This window comes from Suricata suricatta, chromosome 3 (assembly GCF_006229205.1).
Source record: "Suricata suricatta isolate VVHF042 chromosome 3, meerkat_22Aug2017_6uvM2_HiC, whole genome shotgun sequence".
NCBI classification, from domain to species: domain Eukaryota; kingdom Metazoa; phylum Chordata; class Mammalia; order Carnivora; family Herpestidae; genus Suricata; species Suricata suricatta.
Window position 1 is genome coordinate 53,406,851 of NC_043702.1, and position 11,808 is coordinate 53,418,658.

At 37.0% G+C, this 11,808-nt stretch overlaps 1 long non-coding RNA gene across 1 annotated transcript; it reads right to left on the reverse strand.

Moving 5' to 3' along the window:
• Positions 1 to 1,632: 1,632 nt before the first annotated feature.
• Positions 1,633 to 7,863, reverse strand: LOC115287676. The gene is made up of 5 exons (XR_003906593.1): positions 7,708 to 7,863; positions 3,331 to 3,489; positions 2,416 to 2,514; positions 1,922 to 2,080; positions 1,633 to 1,725 (listed from the first exon to the last, which is right to left on the reverse strand). It is a non-coding gene; the product is annotated as an uncharacterized LOC115287676 (long non-coding RNA).
• Positions 7,864 to 11,808: the final 3,945 nt, after the last annotated feature.

Below are 11,808 nucleotides of genomic sequence, written 5' to 3' on the forward strand. Positions count from 1 at the left end.
ATTAGAAAACATGTCAAAACACATGATTGTGCTTCGTGACAGTGTTATTCAAGAATGTGTCCAGTTTCTAGAACAATGTGAACTCTATGGGAGAAACATACCTGCTGTTATTGAACAACCTCTGGAAGAAGAAAGAATGCATACTGGAAAGAATACAGTCACATATGAATCCAGACAGCTAAAAGCTTTGATTTATGAGGTTATAGAGTAGAATATAGAGTCATATCTGTTAATGGCATTTATAAGAAAATGGCTCTTTTTTATAGTTGGTTTCCAATTTGCATTTTATCTTTGGCATCTTCAAATGTTAAATATTGAGCCTGTGCATTCAAAATCGTACTAACAAATATGTGGGAGAGACTTTTCCATTTAATTAAGAAGAGTATGGACCCCATAGTATGAGGTGGCGGACTTTTATATTCCCTCTGCCTGAAGTCACCAAGATTGCCCTCAAGCAACAACTGAACAATTGGTAGAGTGACATCTTTGCATAAGGAATTAACCCTCCATAGTGGTTTATATCCTAATTTTAGGCTGTAGAAAAGGACATGACAAGAGCCAATAAATTGTTCTACTAGGTGTGTTTGCATTCCTCGAGTGACTGCTATATAAATGATTGCTAACACATGGCTGGACCTTTTCTTCAGTCAACAAGGACAGGTCCATTGTGCCATCCCAGGATAGACTGTGCTCTCTAATAAGACCAACTCTGACCTTAACTGTATACTTCCACTCCATTTTTTGGTCCTGTAACCTCTGGGTCTTAACAGTCAAAATGGACCTTCACCTAAGGTCTTGGGGAAGAATAGGTACTAAATGGTTGAGAATTATTTTCTTGGTTCTTTTCAGGTTATGAGGTTTGGTCTGTGGCTTAATTTTTCTTTCATAATTTGGTTGATTGGTTGGTCTTAAATTTTATAAACGATTTCCCCTTGTTTTCCATTATTTATTTCCAGGACTCATTGTGCCTCCTTGTAAATAATGACAAAGAACCAAATGTAAATCTTTTTAATGTGTTCAGCATAGGAAAAAGTAAGCAGTGAACTGACAAAGGACTAAGGTATGAGTTCCAGACTTTCCACAGTCAAGTTTTGCCTTCAGAAATTCATTTACTCCTTGAGGCCCCACACTCATTTGAACTACTGGATGCTTTTTCACAAATACTTCTGGCTATAACATCTGATTCTGTACAACCATACAGAAGACAGTTGACTACTCTAGATATTTAAATAAGTCAGTTGGGGAACAGAATATGTATTTTAAATGAATGTTTTCTGGTATTTTGGCTTACAGTAAGTGTTAACCCATAAGGTAAATATTTGTTGTTACTTTTTTTTGGATGCAATAAAATACTGAATACTGCTAAGAAAGTTGGATTTTTGCCTTTTTCTACTTGGAGCTTTTGCTTATAACTCTAACTATGAATGTATAAAAGGCAGTCCTTGTTCTGTGCTATGGTTGTGCATAAATTAAGAATTTTGTAAATATTTAGAAATTAATTCTACCTTTTTAGTTTTATCCACTAATTTATATATTTGGCAGGAAAGGGGAGATTTTCTTTTAATTCTTCCAAAAACTATGATACCAAAAATGATATGTAAAATGATATGTATTCCAGGAGTTTTATTATCAGGCTATTATGTATTTCTTAATCAATTATTCTTGAAATAGTTAGAGCTTCTCCTGCCTGAGGTGAACACCTCCAGCTGCCAGTCTGCCAGAAGTCTGGAAACAGAGGAACAGGGGATGTGAAAATGAAATGGAGATGCAGTTATGTGATTTACTTCACAACCCACCTTGGATCCCCTTCATGTCCAAATCTCAGTAGTTAATCAAACGTCTGCTGCCATTAAGAGAACAGAAGTAATGGATAACAGAGTACAAGTAACAGATGCCAGAGCTACTTCGGTAACTAACTCACCAAATCGAATCATCAGTCCTTGCACCCTTGTTTTATTTAACACTCGGAGGAGAGGTCATGCAGACTTTCCAAAAGGACAAAGCCACGATGAACGGGAAGGCAAGCTCCAGTTTGTAAAGCTTTCTCTTGGAGTATTTTCTTTTTCTGCCTTCAAAGGGTCTATTTAAGAGATAGTAGTGTTTACTGCTGCAGAATGCATCACAAGATAAGAAATGAAAAATCTATCTACCTTACTGCCCTCCTTTTCTTTCCCTATTTTATCTTTTATTTTCTCCCTTCTGTCAATTATAGGGACACTTCTCTGATAACTGGCAGTTGAAACCACAAGCAGGACTTACCAACCTTTTAACAATATGTGTCAGGTAGGTAGCACTGTGATTATCAAAGTGACTTTAGAAACCATAATCATTCATTTTTGCAAATTGAGACCACACTTATCTATAAAGAGTGACTCTCTAATTGGTAAAGCCAGAGAAAATTTTAAGAGGACTCACCAAAAACACTGGATCTGTATAATTTGCAGAACGTAGTGAGCTTTATTTGTAGACTTGCAGTAATCATTATCTTTTTCTCTTTGACCTCAAAAGGAAAATCTGCGACAGAAATTTTAAAGAGTGCAACATTTTTTTAGAAAATGTTCTGTGACATTGGGAATTATTTAATTCCTCTTAACTCTAGAGGAGACTTACTTTTCTCTAGCTATACTCATTTTATATTTAAAAATGGAGCCAGGCATTAGCCAGAAGGTAATTAATGAGTCATAGGTATAGTGTGGTCTTGTTTTAATATTCTCCTTGCAAGGGGGAGGGGAGGGCATGAGTCTTTACAAGGTGATTGCTTTACACTTAAATCCAAAAGGAATTGAGGTTCTTTTGGTTCTTTAATAAAATCAGCTCCCTTGGATACTGGCAAGATTGACCTATCATATACTGAAATCCTGTCTACTTATTTCCTAAGGTGTATACATTAGAAAAGGAATTGCCTTCATAGGGAAAATCTTCTAGAAAATACAGAGTTCTGTGTACATTTCTAGAATGAAAGATATGCATTTGTTTAAGCAGGACCTGACAATAACTTGATTGTAAATATCATTAGGTAAACATGTAAACTGAATCCAAGTCCTTGTTCAAAAGTGGAATTTGCACATTTGTAAACTTAAACACATCACTACCAATGACTGGATCCCTCACTTCAAAATAACAAAGGACTAAAATTATACTGTTCCAACAGGATCTTAATAATGTGCATGAGAAAACATTTATTGCTATTACTATGTTTCCAGTTATTTTAGTACAAGAGGCAAATGCTTAAGGTAAAAGACACATTAATAAAAGTTTCACCAGCAACTGCTATAAAAAAGTATGCCCACAAAGTGTCCACAGACTCTTGAAGAGATTGTCAAGACTCACCAGGAAATTACTGGCTGGTTAGTGTTTCTGCCCGTGCTCCATAAGGTCAGAGGCTATTATTCTGTGAAGACTCATCTTCTTGGTCGCAGCTACTACAAATTTGATAAAGCCATGTCCTAGGGTTTATGCACTTCATATATGGAAAGGAGAATATATGCTCTGGGGAATATAAGATGTTTAGTCCATCTTTAAGTTAGGAAATATACTTAGAGCAAGAGATGATCACACCCTAACACTGGAAAGCAAAAGAAAGTGTCAGGAATTAAGTCATAACAAATACTTTTCTAAAAAAGATTCTATTATAAGGTAATACCACAGAGCCATATATGTTAAGGAGTGCCTTTCTTTGTGTGTTGATAAGAAAGGCAAAACTTTTTTCTATAGTTAATACAGGATTTTTGTTTTCTCGCCTTTTGTTTCTGTACTTATTCATTACATTGAAACTGTTCTGACAGTCTGCCAAAGAACAAAGGTGAACTATACATGATTTGACAAGACACTGAAAGTAGTTATTAACTCTTTTCAGAAACTAAAGATATTATCTTTCTGACAATGTATATAAGATTTATAATGAGATGATTGGCAAAATTGTAAAATTATTCTAGAAATGATCATGTGAAATATAAAATGGAAAATCATAAATGCACTCTTCTATGATAGTGTAGCTATGACTTAATAGATTTTTAAATTACAAATTGGGTATTATGGTAAAAAATTTGGAATGCATCTGCAACAATGAGCCCAGGGCTTGGAATAGCTCATCTCTTAAATCATAAAACTGAGGCTTGCAGAGTATAATAGGTCTTGCCCAAGATCACAGAGCCAAATAGAAGCAAAGCCTGCATCAGAATCCAGGGCTACTGCTCAATTCCAGTACTCTTTCTACTCTAACACATTCCACCTCTTAGGGGTTATTTTCCAAATTATTCTGACACTATCGATGCAAAGCATTTCTTTTTCCAGAGCTGTGACTTTCACTACTTCTGTTGCTGATTATTTAACTGGTGGTATAATAAGCTTTTCCCAAAGAACACTCAGTGAGCACATTCCAGCATCAGCCTAAATTATAGTTTCCAAAAGTGTGCCAGAGGGGACGTGAGTGGGCACCACACACTGTTTGCAGCAGGCACAGATTTAGCTGTGGTACAATCTGGGCTGGGCACAAAGATTATTGACCCACCTGTTATTTCATCAGCTCTTTAAAAAGTCACTTTTTATGATCTTTCTCCAAGGTAGTGATTTTCTTCTCTCCATTATGGTCTCTAGCCACCAACCACAGTAAAAACAGCTGTCAGAAGTCTTCTCTGCACCTCAAGTGCAAAGGGCTAGGTATGAGGTACTTATTCAGAAATCACAGTAAAGGGCCAGCTGCTTCCATAGGTATTTACAGAGTGTTACCAGAGACTTTCGAGGCTCCATAAAGCTTTACCTTTACTTGCAAAATCAATTTGAGCCAAGACCTTAAAGGCTTACACTCTCCTACAAGATTGCTTACTCAGGTTAGCTTAGATTTGGGGGAGGAAAAATGAAAAGCAAGCTAAGAACAAGAGAACTGTTATCTACCTCCTGTTCCCCTTTGTACTAATACTAATACCTCTTAGTCCTCACTCTGTATCAGAATTAGCTAATAAGCTTTTAAAAAACAGAGATGTCTAGGTCCTCTAACCCCTAAAAATTTGGTTTCAACTTACAGGGATGGAATGGAAGGTCAGATTTTTAAAAGTTCCCCCAGATGATTCTAATATGTAGCCAAGGTGGAGGGCCACTGTTCTATATGTACAAACATAACAGTGACCATGTGGATGTCGCATGCTGGACATATGGGGTGGGACGAGGGTGGGGTACAGTCTATATGAGAATAAAATGATCTGTATATCCAACTTAAATTGTTAAAAATGGATAATTGGAAAAAGTCAGGGCATCTGGATTTTTTTAAGGCATTCAGTCTGGGGTATTCTGGTTCATCTGTATGCAGCTTTTAAACTAGTGAAAACATTTTTAGTTTTATTTATTTCTTTAATCCCAATATAAGTAATATACAGTGTTATAGGAGTTTCAGGTGTATAATACATTGATTCAACAATTCCATACATTACTCATTGTGCTCATGAGTATCACGTGCTCATCGTGATACGTGTGCTCTTCATCCCTTCATCTGTTTCACCCATCACCCATCCTCCTTTCTTCTGGCAACCACCAGTTTGTTCTCTACATTTAAAAGTCTGGGTTTTTTGTTTGTCTCTTTTTTCTTTGTTCATTTGTTTTGCTTCTTTAATCCCACATATGAGTGAAATTATATGACATTTGTCTTTCTCTGACTAACTTATGTCACTTGGCATTATAGCGTCTAGATCCATCCATATTGTAATGAAACCTTTAAAAAATAAATTTAGGGGGCTCAGACAGTTGAGCATCTGACTTCAGCTCAGGTCATGATCTTGCTGATCGTGAGTTTGAGCCCCACATTGGGCTCACTGCTTTCAGCCTGTCAGCACAAAGCCTGTTTAGGATCCTTGGTCTCCCTCTCCTGATGCCCCTCTCCCGCGTACGCAGTCTCTCTCAAAAAATAAATTATGGTAAATTAATATAGTATCATGCATTCAAGAATTCTTAAGAAATCTTTGGCTTTCATAGAGGGAATGTGACAAATACTGAAGTAACTAGAAGCTATTTGATAGTGGAATTTTTATAAGTGGGTTACCAGAATTTAAGAGGGTTTCACACTTTTTTCTTCAAAGACTCAAATCATTTACTGTTATACACTGTTATACTGTTATAAGTGTTATAACAAATACAGTTATATTTTGCTGAAGTCAAAAATCACTCTATATATGCATTATTAAAACCATGCTCATAAGTGGTTTTGATTGGCTTTGGATACACCCAAATTTGTCCTCTTAATATAGACCATATTCATTTGGTCTCCCTATAAATATGGATTCCTCTAAACCTGCTTCCAATCCCATGTGTGCAAAATTTACATTGAAAATACAACAGTATTGAGTGGCTATAGTAATTTATAATCCACTATCCATTTCCTACTCCTACTCTGTCCTCACTCCCCAGACATTTGGTCTAAATTTATGGTTCTCAAATGCTTTGCTGCACATTAGAGTCACCTGGAAGTTTTTAGAACTCTCAGTGCCCCAAGCTGCATCCTAGGATCTCCAGAGGTAAGACTTGGGTATCAGTATTTTTCTCAACTTTCAAAATGCAGCCAAGGTTGAAAATCACTGGTGTAAGCCCATTGTTGTAATCCCCCTTTTTGATAATTAATTTAAGGGTAAGCATGTGGTCCAATCCTTACCAAGGCACCGGAAGTCTCGTGGAGGGTTGATGAGAAAGCTTTTTTCACCTTAAGAAAAAGGGATATAACAAGCACTCTCTCTTCCTCTGGGTATTGTTAATCTGAATCTGCTGCCACTATCTTATGACCATGACAGGAACTAACCTAAGCTTGAAGGGGACTTTGAAGATATCAAAGGAAAAAAAATGAACTGCATTCCTTGATTATAGATTTGAGCTACTATATTACATCCCCTAGAACCTGACCTACCTCTGGGTGTCATATTGAATGGAAAAAAATAAATTATCTTCTTGTTTAAACTTGTTTGAGCCGGATTTTTTGTTACTATTGCTTAAGGGCACCTAGATCAAACTGACCATACTTAGGGTGTACAATTTTGAGTGTTATTCAGGAGGTGATGAATTTTTATGCCTATTGCCAACACTTTAAGTCATCAGCCTTCTCTGAGACCCACCATCCCTCCTTAGATTCAAGTGAATAGAACAAAGCCAGTTAACCTTTGTAAAGAATTGCCTGGAAACTTACCTGCATTAGTATTAAATGGTCAAACAGTCTTTTGAAAATTGTAGCAGCTACTCATGAGATTGGGTATGCTATTTTGGGCAGAGCATTCACTTAGGTAGAGGTAAGTGGAGAATCAAATTGCTCTACCCAAATGAGCTGCCCTAAGTCCAAGGCTTGCTCCCTGTTTCTTGGCAGAACCACAAGATAAACACCAATGCGTATTGTGACTCATACAGAAATACATTCCTCAATTTTAGAATTTCCTCCATATTCATGTAAGGTTATTTCAGGAAAAAGTCAATAATAATAGAATAATAATGAAAATGAAAACAACGGCAGCATTTGTTCATATATAGTAAAACTAAGTGTTGAAGTGAGGCAACCTAATCTTTTTTCCAGCGAGAAATGCTAATCCACGTACGGCACTATTTCAGCTTTGGCCCTTTTCAGTCATAAACCTCGTTATAGGTAAAGCTTCATAAAAAATAAATGCTTTAGTTTTTGATCATCTCCACAGCACGGCATTTCACCCATCAGGCCCAACGTATTCTGAGTTGCTGACTTACATCAGTTCTCTAGAAGAAAGACGGGGAAAATTCAAATTCAAACCGGATGGTCCATATCACATTGGGGGATTGGGACAGTTGATTTACTCATATAATCTCTTTAAACATCTACCAGGAGAGGTTCTCGGACAGAATTTATTGCCTCCTTCTGCCATCTTTGGGCCTACAAAAAGCAAAACAAAATCTTTCTATGAAATCTGAAACTCCAGTCACTGGTTTCCTGGCTGATGTCATTTCAAAGGCATGGTGTAGCCCTGTGATAGTTGCAGCGGAAATCTGCCTCTCGGTGGGGTTCCCATCTGTTTGCCATCAGAAAGAACCTTTTTGGGGAGCCACGGTAAATGCAGAGCACCCATTCCTCCCTATGCGTTCTGGAGTCTTAATGTTTTTAAGATCAATTGTCGTTAGGATTGAATAATGCTTAAACTTTCCCGGAATAAGAAGGTATATAGAATTACATTGCTGTAACTTGAGTTTTCATTTACGTGAGTTCTCACAGGCTATTTTGTATAAATTTTCCATATGATTCTGAAACTACTTTGCAAATGTTACCAAAAGAAGAATTCAGTAACTGAAATCCATTCCTTTGGAAGAAGACTTTTCTTATAACTTTATGTAGTGAACTTCTTATAAAACAGCTTATATTTGAGGCAACTCTTTCTGAGATCTTTAGGTCTAAAGTTGCTCAAAAATATAAATTATGTGTCAAAAGTCTATGTATTCACTTTTCAATAAGGACCAACAGAAATGACATGCTAAGTTAAAGCAAAGAAAAGAGGTTTCAAAACTGAGATTTTATATGTATTGCCTTCAATATAAATAATCCACTGTAAATTGGGGGGAGGGGGTTCACAATAGCACCAAGCTATAACTAGCTGGGAATTGAGTGTATTCATTCAGCAATAAATGCATAATGGTCGCCTTTATTACTGAAGAAACAAAGCTTGAATTAATAACACAGGAATGTTTAATAAGGGAAAAGATTTCATGAAGATCAGCCCTTTTCTCATCCCCATTCTCCACTACAGGTATTATAGCTTTTGCAGGGCCCGAAACAAAAACAGACTCTCCATTATATTCCTCAAGGAATAATTTATTAAGTGGGTTTTATAAATCAGACTTTCTGTGTTTATGTGCCATTTCCTCGGAGAAGGCTGACTATAAGGATGAAATAGAAATAACATCGCTTTTCAATATTTCTGAAGTCTCAATTCCTAGAAAAAGACAAGAATACAAAGGTCTTTTTATTCCTTCTGTCAATTACCAGTTTGTTTCAATATGGTTTCCTGGAGTTCATATCAAATGAGGCACGGTCCCCAGTGGGCAATACAGAGGGAAAGTTTTCCTCACCTCACTGGGGAAGAGGAAATATGAATATTGAGCCAAAGGACTTTGAGAGAATGGAAACGGGAATGAAGGAAGATTCATGACACAGGGTAAAGTATGAAAGAAAGACCTAGCGAAGAAAGACAGTAAAAAACTTGCCTTTAATGGAAAAATAAAATTATGACCACTGTATTTACATGACTTAAACATGAAGTGAATTTACCTCAATATTTCCTAAAGCATGGTAAACACAATAATTAAATGAGATGAATTTAGTTGGTGACAGAATATTTTTAGTAGCCATATATTTATTTTATTATATTTGTGTACACACACATATCAAAATTTCACGAATTCTATTGCATGAGATGAGGCTAAGATAAAAAATGACTTGATTGAAAGAAAAAATATGAAATAGACACAGCAAGTAGTTGGCTGTGGCAAGAAGATGTCAGTAGTACTTGAATGACAAGAGTTTTAAGAAATCTTAGTTTAGACAAATTGAGCACAGAGCTCCATTTGAGGGTGTGAAAGACTTCTCTTCTTCCCTCTAAAAAGTGGGATTTTTACCTATAATTGATTCAGTAGTATTTGTCAAAGGCTTCTATTTTCAGAAAGCTAACTTCACACTTAAATACAGAGATTTTTGCCACCTACTGTGAAATTTTCCTCAGTAGAATGTTGCCTAACACATTTATAAGAAAAAGTTTAAATGTTCTAGATCTCTGTTTCCTGGGTTTCAAAGTTGAGAATTTAGACTAGGTATTCACATTTCCTCACAATTCTAATCTGTTCTGATCCTATAATTTTTTCCCTCCGTTTCTCACAAACCTTACAAGTTCCAACTTTTTGGTGGATGATGAATCCCACCACTAGAGGGGGCCTCTCTCTTTCTCTGCTTGAAGAGTGCTTCGAATAGTTAAAACTGAGAGGGAGTCAAACCAGAGGAAACTCTTAAATACTGAGAACAAACTGAGGATTGATGAGGTGGGGGAGAGGGGAAAAAGAGAGATGGGCGCTTGTTGGTCCGAGTACTGGATGTTGTATCTAAGTGATGAATCGTGGGAATCTAGTCCTGAAGCCAAGAGCACACTATATACTCTGTATGTTAGCTAACTTGACAATAGATTAAATTTAAAAAAAAAAAAAAGTGCTCTGAAAGGCCAAAGGGGTGGTTGCTCCACTCAGAACAGAATCACCCCTCCATTTGTTTGCTTAAAACTCTGTGGCTTTTCTCTGAGTAAATAATTTTAAAATGAGACCACTGGCTTATGGAGCAGTCTGGCAGTGGACACGCTGGCACATTTGTCTCAGATCCAGTCTTCTTAAGTTTTCCTAAGGATCTGGTAAGCCACTGTACAACACATGAAGCTAAAATAGTGACGGTTCTAATTGTTACCACATTTTTCATTATATGCATAGTAGCAGTTCTGGGCTGACTAGGCAGGGGTCCAATTGTGTTCATCCTGAGTGGAATTCAAAGTTTTGAGTTGGAAGAATTTTTAAAAGCATCTCTTCCAACTCCCTCATATCACAAATGAAGGACAGACACTCAAAGAACTTAGGTCCCACAGAGAGACACTAGTGCCGAAATAGGACTATTCAGTGTATGTAAGAAGCAAAACAAAACAATACAAACAAAAGCCAGTCATTTGCAGACTTTTAAGTCCTAACTGTCCCTGGAGCTGTGTGGCAGGTCATTTAACCTTTGCATCTCAGTTTCCTTTTCTATAAAATAAAGGCACAGAACCAGGTAACAGCTAAGGTCACTTCAGCGCTATTTTATTAGGCTCTCTGCCTCTAACTGATTATTGCTTTGGTTTCCATTTGCCGGCAATACTAAGGCTTCTTGTTTGCTTTATAGTTCATTCATCTTCATTAAGTTTATAAATGTGTTTTACCTTTATGAGTGTAAAAGGAATTAAAATTCAACTACAGAACAAAAAGCTAAAACTCCACTCTGAATGCAACAATCAAAAATATAATCCAGACAATAAGAGAACCTAGAAAACTGAAAACAGTTGGAGTATTAAGACTGTAGAGCTATGAACGATTTGTTTTTAAAAATAAAAAATGTTTACAACCAGTGTATAATAAACATAAATTCAAGAGGATGAAAAAGTCCAACTAAAAGGCAAAGTTGAGGTTAACAGGTATCAAACCACTGCCAGCTAGCGATTTTAGGAGGTGAACTGAAAGCAATCAGCAGACCCTCAAGCACTCACGCCCAGGTTCTCCACTCCTGGTATGCCTCAGCCTTCCAATAAAGCTTCCCGTTTTTCAGGATATTAAATTCGAGTTTGGGGAAAGCCAGACATCATGTAATCACAGTTTGGAATTACAGTACAGTGTATATCTAATAAAAGCCCACAGAACTTGCCAAAAAAAAAAAAATCAGAATCTTTTAAAGAGCTATGTGTTTGCTAGGAAGGGAGGCGGGAAAGAAATGGTGTGTAAGGGAAACCTTTTCACAGAATCAAGGCAGCTCCAGACCAGACATAGATACTGGCAGACAGCTTAAAATAGGGGCCCCTCCTCTGAAGGAGAGGACGGAAGAGGAAGAGGGAAATAGTCTCCACCACAGAGTGAAGACACCTTTGTTCAGACTGGACCCTAGTGAGGTCCAACCCACCCTTTTCTCCTGTGGCCATTGCGGCTCTGTGGAGAAGGCAAAGTCCTCTCTCTGACTGCTGTGCAAAACGAATGAGCAGAGTTCTAATGATTCAGCACCCCACACACTCATATTAATTTTACAGGAAACACAGGGCCAAGTTC